Source organism: Schistocerca gregaria, chromosome 4 (assembly GCF_023897955.1).
Source record: "Schistocerca gregaria isolate iqSchGreg1 chromosome 4, iqSchGreg1.2, whole genome shotgun sequence".
In the NCBI taxonomy this organism is placed as follows: domain Eukaryota; kingdom Metazoa; phylum Arthropoda; class Insecta; order Orthoptera; family Acrididae; genus Schistocerca; species Schistocerca gregaria.
Window position 1 is genome coordinate 69,167,987 of NC_064923.1, and position 9,166 is coordinate 69,177,152.

Below are 9,166 nucleotides of genomic sequence, written 5' to 3' on the forward strand. Positions count from 1 at the left end.
GGCACTGATGACAGGAATGGCATCAGATAGTGTTTTCGGAGGAATTCAGTTTCTTTTTGTTTGAAAACAATGGTCACCGGGGGAGCGTCATCACATTGATTGCATTCTCACAAAAGATACAGCGGCAACTGAAGGCCTTATGCTGTGGGTAGATCCAGTTGGTCGTATAGGGCACTGTCACCAGTGTGATCTACGTGAATGACATACAGCGACATGTATGTAGAGTACCTTTTCTGCATAACATCTCAGACGTCATTTTTCAACAAGGCGATAAACAATCACATGTTTCTGCACGATCAAGTGCGTTATTGGTGTCACAGGATATCTGATTTTACCCCTGACTCGCCAGGTCACAAGACTTGTCGCCAAACTGAAATGTGTGGTTTTGTAAAAGACATCATATTTACGCCAGTGACTGTAACACTTACTTTATTTCACGATTGCAATTTCGGCCTTAGACCATTATCAAGTGCAGATTTTTGTGGCTTTAAGCTATGTCAACTTAAAATGAACTGACACATTTGTACGGTATATCGTTGTCATTACAATCAAAGATGCCTTAGGCCATTATCAAGTGCAGATTTTTGGAGCCTTAAGCTATGTCAACTTAAAATGAACGGACACATTTATATATTGTTGTCATTACAATTAAAGACGTTCGTGAACTTGTTACGTGTTGCGAGCACAGATATCCATGTGTCATAGAACAAAACTGTCTGTAGACAGCAATATTCGTCACTAGTCACTTTTGCCCTAAACTGCACCGGTAGATTACTATTTACATGCTACTGTGCAGTTTAGTGCATAAGTGAGTAGTGATGGGCTAACGAACATGAGTGTCTACAGACTACGTTGTTCTATGACATAAGGATATGTGTGCTCGCAATATGTAATAGCGCCACGAAGGTATTTAATAGTAATGACAAGGACATATAAATGTGTCAGCTCATTTTAGGTTGACATGGCTTCAAGCTACAAAAATCGGCACTTTATATGGGACTAAGGCCGAAATTGCGGTCTTGGAATAAAGAAAGGGTTACAGTCACTGGCGTAAATATGATGTCTTTTATAAAGTTCTACATGATTGTGAATCCCAGGTATGAAAAGAAAATGTGTGGAGTGTGCTGACACAACGGGTGCAGCGCAGTGACCCAGTGACAACCACCACTGACGAACTTTCGATCAGGTGTATGCAGCATGGATAACAGAGGGCGCGCGTTATACACGTCGATGCTATCATGGATGGAGCAAGTTATCAGGGCCCATGGCGGATCCTGTCGGTAATAGGCAACAGAGTACATGCTTAACCGTTGTGACTGAAATGCTAATCATTTCTACAGAACATACTGACACACATGTCCCGTGAATATGAACGTTCTGTCTCTAGGTGCTGTTTTCATCTGCACTTGAATGTTCATACCATAAGAGCTATGAGCACTTGTTCGTGTCTTTTACCGTGAAGCACATCTCTTTCACTGAACTCTTAGCCTTTGCTTACTAGACAGCTTTTTGTTGCTTCGGACCGTACTGCCTCCTCCAAAAGTATGGAAGGCAAAGTACCTGCAGAGCATAGGTCCACTGCCACAGGTATCAGAACGAAGGGCATCTGTCCGACCGCGCTACAGCTCGGAGACATGACCCGTCTTAAGAACTTTTGGGCACCAAGCAAAGGGGAAGAAAAGGTCACTTGTGAAACGATGCCATGGATTGTGGGACCATTCAAGGTGTTCCATATCACATCTCCAGTGGGCTTACTGATTCAGTACCTTTCTGACTATTTGTGCAATGTAACCACTGATGATGATGATGTGTCTGTGAAATCTTATGGCGCTTAACTGCTAACGTCATCAGTCTCTAAGCTTACACACTACTTAACCCAAATTATCCTAAGGACAAACACACACAACCATGCCCGAGGGAGGACTCGAACCTCCGCTGGGACCAGCCACACAGTAACCACTGGGAACCAGGATGCTTGGGAATCTACTAATACCTTGCCCCCCCTCCCCGCATGTTCTAGCTTAACCCTCTGATGGTAACAGGGGCGCTGCGTTAGCCCAGTAATAGCTTGTTTCTTCTGTAAAGTTGGCAACAATAGTATTTTTTCTGCCAGACTTGTGTAATAGTTTGTTTCTTCTGTCAGACTTGTGTATTCTTTCGTCATTATTGTGTAGCTCATCACTGGTCTGTCGTTTTGCTGGTCAGTTGTGTTCAGGTGCTAGCTGAGATCGAATACTCCTTGGGGCCGTAGGTCACCACTGTTACCATATTCATAGGTGAAATATATTTGCTAGATTTCGTAAGCTTTTCGAGTATGGAATCTGTAAACGTGAATGATGGAAGGTTTGAGGACTTTGTGAGGAGTATTTTGGAGGAAGACAACGACAATTGCAGTAAATATGACTTATTTTCAAGCGAGGAAGATAATTTGGAAATACAATTTGAACAGCCCCCAGTTATGTACTTCCTCAACCATCCGCTACGTGGGGATCAGCTGGATAGCTCGGTTTTCCCTTATCACTGGGCCAATATCGTTGGTTCTGTCTTTTGTGAACGGTGTCAATACTCAAATGTTATCCCTCTTCAAATACCAGGAGCTGGTACGAACATAAATATCGTCATTATTACACATGTTCAGTGACCATTGGAAGAACATATTTACTTCATGTCTTCTGTATGTGATATGGAAGGGCCTTACACGAATTTCAGAACATTTCAGACTGTGCTGTGTAGTCGTCACTAAACACCTTCCCTTAGGATAGCTCCTTCAGAAAAATGGATCAAATGGCTCTGAGCACTATGGGACATAACATCTGAGGTCGTCAGCCGCATAGAACTTAGAACTACTTAAACGTAACTAATCTAAGGACATCACACACAGCCATTAACTAGGCAGGATTGGAACCTTCGACCGTAGCGGTCACGAGGTTCTAGACTGAAGCGACTTGAACCGCTCGTCCACATTGGCCAGCAGCTGCTTTACATTCTACAGCATAACAGGCATGCAGTTTTGATTGGCATTGCAAAAGCTGGTCCATGAGAAACTTCACACACGAATTATTTCGTACAGTTTATAGTGCCTGTGCGTTGATGCCTTATGCTGTATGTCCATACATAGAAGGATTATTCTAGTGCTACAGTGGTATTTTTCATAGTAACTGAACCCAAAAGAACTGCAGTTGAACTCCCCTTTCCAATATTTACTTTTCTAATATTTACTTTTCCAATATTTATTTTCTCCCTAAATCAACTGCGCTATTACTTTGAAAGGACACAGGCGATTTCCTTCCCTATTCTACCCAAATTCGAAGATGTGCGTCATATCTGGAGATCTCGTCGACGATGGCATGTTGAATGCCTAATCCCCCTCAAATCCATTCGCTTCTGCATGCATATTCAACAGCCCTCATTGCACACTACATCCTTGCACCAACAGTCATCAATACGTCTCTTCTCATTCGTTATCCGACCAATAATGAATTTCTTCTTTCATGTCAGCAGTTAATTTAAATTGACAAGACTGTGCTTACATTTTTAAAATTGTGTTCGGTGATTAAACATTTTACAGTGCACTCACAGATTATTATCTCATGTCTAAACCTCATTACTCATTTACATTAAGCAATAATTGTGGCCTGCCACTTTGGCGTCAGTGTAGTTAACTGTTGGGTGTGAAGGCTTGTAAATAGGCTATTTAGGTTATTATGTTGGTAACGCCACGTAGCGCTCTGTATGAAAATCACTGACTGTGCTATGTGCAGTCTGTGGCTGAATTGCATTGTTGGAATATTTGCTATTGTAGTGTTGAGCAGTTGGATGCGAACAATGTGTAGAGTTGGACAGTTGGAGGTAAGCCGCCACCAGTGATGGATTTAGGGAGAGAGGTTTGTTTGAGAGCAGATGATCTGGACGTGCGTCTGTCTGAAAAACGAAATTTGTAAGATGAGATGTCATGAACTTTTATATATATATATATATATATATATATATATATATATATATATATATATATATATATATATATATATATATATAACTTTTGAACACTATTAAGATAAATACAGCGTTTGTTCTCCATCAGAATCTTCCATTTGCTATCTATATCTATCAATAGTTAGAGCCATCAGTATTTAGAATCCTTTGTTTAGCTGGCAGTATTGGTGCATGCTGTATTGCAGTAATTTGAGTAACTAAGATTTTTGTGAGGTAAGTGATTCTTGAAAGGTATAGGTTATTGTTAGTCAGGGCCATTCTTTTGTAGGGATTATTGAAAGACAGATTGTGTTGCGCTAAAAGAAGTATTGTGTGTCAGTTTAATATTAATCAGAGTAAGTAAAGAGAAAAATGTGTAGGTACATTCAGTTTTGCTCAGTTGTTTGAAAATCAAATAACTTAAAGGTTTTCCAGCACTGTTATTTATAATTTTTTTATAGGGGATTTTTCATATGGCGACCGTGCCAGGATACCTACCTGGAATCTTCTGATTTTTTTCTTGTAGTTTGTGTAATTAGTGTAGCTATTGTTTATTGCTAGAGTGTAATTGTAGAGAGAACCTTCTTGGTTGTTGTAGTTTTCCATTGTTGCACTGTAAAACAGTTGTGGTGTGCATGTAGATTTGCACCAAATATTTCGCAGCTGTGCTTCCAATTAATTATATATTATTTTCAGTGCTATTATATGTATTTTCTTATTTCACTCTTCAAATTGTGCTTTTCTGTGTTATCATGTGAAATATTGTGCCAATTATGGCGTTTGAAAAACATAATAGATTAATTAATGTCCAACATAGTAATTTGGTAATTGTGCATAGGGAAATGGACAAGGTGGCAAATAATGGGGTAGACAGTGAAACAATTAGTGATAAGGGAAGCATTGTTGATCGATCGATCGGCAACAGCTGGCCTCAGGATATCAAAATGACAGGACAAAATTTTGCATATACTGTAGATTCAGGTTTTGCGTACTCGCCAGTCAAGACACATCTTCTGTTTTTCAAAATGCGAATGTTGCCAGTACCAATGCACTGCCGAAAAGCATAGAGGAACAGTTTCCAGACAGTAATACATTATTATTGCAATTAATGCAACAAATCAAACAAAATCGGAGACAAACACAGCAACAGCTGCAAAAGTTAGACAGAATGAAACAACACCTGATACTAACACAGCGACAGTTATACAAAATCAAAAACAGTCACAGCAACAAATGGAACAAAATCAGTAACAAATTAAAGAAACACTTCAACAAACACGTCAAGATTTAACTACTGAGTTACATAACATCTAATCGAAACGCCAAAAGTCTGTAATGACGTAAATAAATTTGTGATTATTTTCGCCCTATTTTTTTCGTTGCATGAAAATGCATTACAGAATCACGAAGCAGCGACAAAAGAACTGCAAACTATTGTTCATGAAAATCACGAGACCTTGCGGGCTAAACTTGACTTAGTAGCACCTACCGATTCAGTTACGCCACTTGCAAAAGCTCAGGAAAACGTAAAGGCTACAGTAGATACCCTGAAAATTGGTTCAGGATGACACATGGAGGAAATTAGTTCATTATCAGAGAAAGTAGTCGAACTCTCGGATCAGCTAAATGATTTATCTACGAAGGTAGTCTTTAATGACACAGAAGAGTACGAACAAATGAGGAAATTCAAACAAAATCAGAATCAAATTAATACGCAACACAAAAGAGAAATCAGGGAAGTACAATATCAGTTAGCGCAAGTAATACAAGAATTACATATTTCAGAGGAGTCTCGCGCTCAAACGTGGAAAAGGGACTTAGAAATACGGAAAAGCCATCAAACAATAACACAGAGAATTTCGGAAATTAGGAAAGAAATTGGCAAGGTACACCGAGTTTTGAGATGGAACCGCCGACACGACGTAACAAAGACCGATATGCGACTCGCCGACACGATGACTTTGACTATAAGCTGTTCATCACTACACGTAAATTCAAAACATTTAAGAATTCTGGAAATGACATTCATCCACAAGCATGGTCTCATCAATTCTCTCATTATTTTCCTCCCAACTGGTCATTGGAGCACAGATTAGAACTTATGTGTGGCTATTTAGAGAATGAACCAGCTGTAAGAATACGATCGGTCATTCACGATTGTCACAGTCAAGGAAAATTTTATCATGCCTTCCTCTCAGGATATTGGTCTCAAGCTACTGAAGACCGAGTAAAACATAGTATCATAATAATGAAACACTTTCAACAGTCTGAATTTTCCAGTCTTGTCAAATACTTTGAACACGCAATCAGTGCCTGTCAAACCCATACAGCCCCTCGGTACTCATCCGCATTAGCTTACTCAAATTGCCTGAAAATTTGAGACATATTATTTTGCTAGGACGTTGTAAAGATGACTTTGAAGCTCTTCAGGGACTCTTACAAGAATTAGAAATTGACACAGACAGTCACGGGATGCGAGAACAGGAAAACAATCATTACAGATCACATCCATCACAATCCCGTGACGACAAAAACAAAAATTGGACAAGACAAGGCTATTCTTACAACTCAAATCGTGGCCAAAACAGACACCACCCATATGACAACCGTTGGCAGAGTAGTAATAATTACAGGGATAGATCATCTCTCTGCAGTAGTGACTATCACACAGACAATCAGAGAAAAAGACAATACGGGAACTAAAATAATTAGTATCAAGGGAGACAGAATAACTTCAGAAGCAACGGTCCACCATGCATTTACGATTCCGGAAGAAATTCTCCACCAAATGACCGACAAAAAAGAAACTATGAAAACTACCGACATAACGACGGACCTGAATTTCATCAGAACTGGAGGGATTCAAACAGGGCAGGGTCCTCTCGGCAAGGTAAATTTATAGGTCTGCTAATCCAAATAGCGACGCGTGACAACAAAGAGACAGAAGGCAATGACTCACACCGCTGGCAGCCACAAAACGTACTTATGAAGATGTCGACGTAGCTGCGATGGCTAGTAATTACGTAAAAATGGAAGACTTTTGGACATATTACTCCAGGAACACAAAATAAAACATAACAACATTGCATATCCTGTAATTCACATTACAGTAAGTGACGTAAAATTTACGGCAGTACTTGACTTTGGCAGTGCCATTTCAGTAATTAGTGAAACAACATTTAGCAAATGCAACAAATCGAACAGTTGCCCCACACTTCCGTAACGTAAGATTAAATTACAAGGTGGAATCGTAGGAGAAAGTGTAGATGTATGCCAACAAACCAACTTAGAATTCTTTTGTCAAAGCCACAGTTTCTGTAAGAACTTTTTTATTGTTCCATTATTGTAGACGGATTTATATTGGCAGTAGACTTTCTGAATGACTAACAAAAAATTTGTAAAATTTGTTGTGGGGAACGTGGGGCTATTATGTAGGATGTTTAGGTTTTTATGTTGGTAACGCCACGTAGAGCTCTGTATGAAAATCACTTACTGTGCTGTGTGCAGTTTGTGGCTGATTTGCATTGTTGGACTATTTGCTATTGTAGTGTTGGGCAGTTGGATGTGAACAGCGCATAGCGTTGCGCAGTTGGAGGTGAGCCGCCAGCAGTGGTGGATGTTGAGAGATAGATGGCAGAGTTTTGTTTGAGAGCGGACGATCTGGACGTGTGTCCGTCAGAGAAACGAAATTTGTAACACCGGATGTCATGAACACTATTAAGGTAAATACATTGTTTGTTATCCATGGAAGTCTGTCATTTGCTAACTATGCCTATCAGTAGTTAGTGCCATCAGTCGTTAGAATCTTTTATTTAGCTGGCACTATTGGTGCACACTGTATTGCAGTAGTCTGAGTAACGAAGATTCTTGTGAGGTAAGTGATTCTTGAAAGGTGTAGGTTATTATTAGTCAGGGCCATTCTTTTGTAGGGATTACTGAAAGTCAGATGGCATTGCGCTCAAAAAAATGTTGTGTGTCAGTTTAGTGATGACCAGGATAAGTAATCAGAGAAATGTCTGACTACGTTTAGTTTTGCTCAGCTGTTTTAAAATCAAATAACTTAGAGGTTTTGCAGCACTGTCGTTCATAAATTTATCTATGGGGATGTTTCATGCTACGGAACAACAGGTAAAATGAAATAATACTTCAAAGGGCATTCACTGTTAAATAACATAGTTCAAAAACCATTTATTTAAAACGATTAGTTTACAAATCACTTATAACGAAACTGAAACTTCCTGGCAGATTAAAAGTGAGTGCCGTAATGTGCCTCGAACTCGGGAGACATTTGGCTTTCGCAGGCAAGTGTTCCTTTGGTTTTTCTGTTTTGTTGATCTCATTTTATTCGTCATTGTTCGTTGCATTTGTTCGGGGTTGACATCCCGTAACACCTGCTGAGGTTAATCTATTCACTCTGTCTTTTTTAATTACAAAGGGCAACTATTGCCCTGAGCTACTGTGGCGGCCAAACCGAGCTATTCAGGCACAACTCACGACCTCGTCTCCTACCTTCCAAGCTTCACAGAAGCTTCAGAGGTACTGGCGGAATTACGGCTGTGAGGACGGGTCCTAAGTTGTGCTTCAGTAGCGCCCGCCAGTGCTGGCCTAGCCGCAACCGTGTACGGAGCTCACCGCTAGTGGGGCACGTCGTCGGTGGGTATCGCTGTAGCTTGTGAGTACAACATTGCCATGCAGCTATGGGAGCTCAGATTAGGAAGTCTACGTTGAAACTTTCGTCCCTGTTCGGATACGACAGGCCGAAAGTGTTTGAAATCGTACTTTGGTTGTTTGAAAAGGTTTACAAGACGATTACATTCACGGTTCGACATACGATTTCTTTGGTAATGCTATGTATGTTAAAGTGCAAGACGTTGAAATATGTACCCGGATCGTGACAAAAACTGGCGGTTTGGCGAACTTGCTTCGTTCCAATGGTGAATCTAGTTCAACTGCTATCACCTATGCTCGTTTAGCATAGCGATCTGTGCGCATTTTCAACCTCCCTTTTTAACTGAAGTTCGGTCGGCGTCGCCGCGGTTCCTTTTCGTCCTTTTACCTGAACCTACCTGTGAACTCTGTGCAGCAGATTGCCGGTAGGAAAGCGGAGCAGGAACCTACCGTACTGCAACTTACACCTCGCTGTATACAGCGTAACTATTCTAAGAATCGGAAAAAGATCTTAATTTTGAACGAA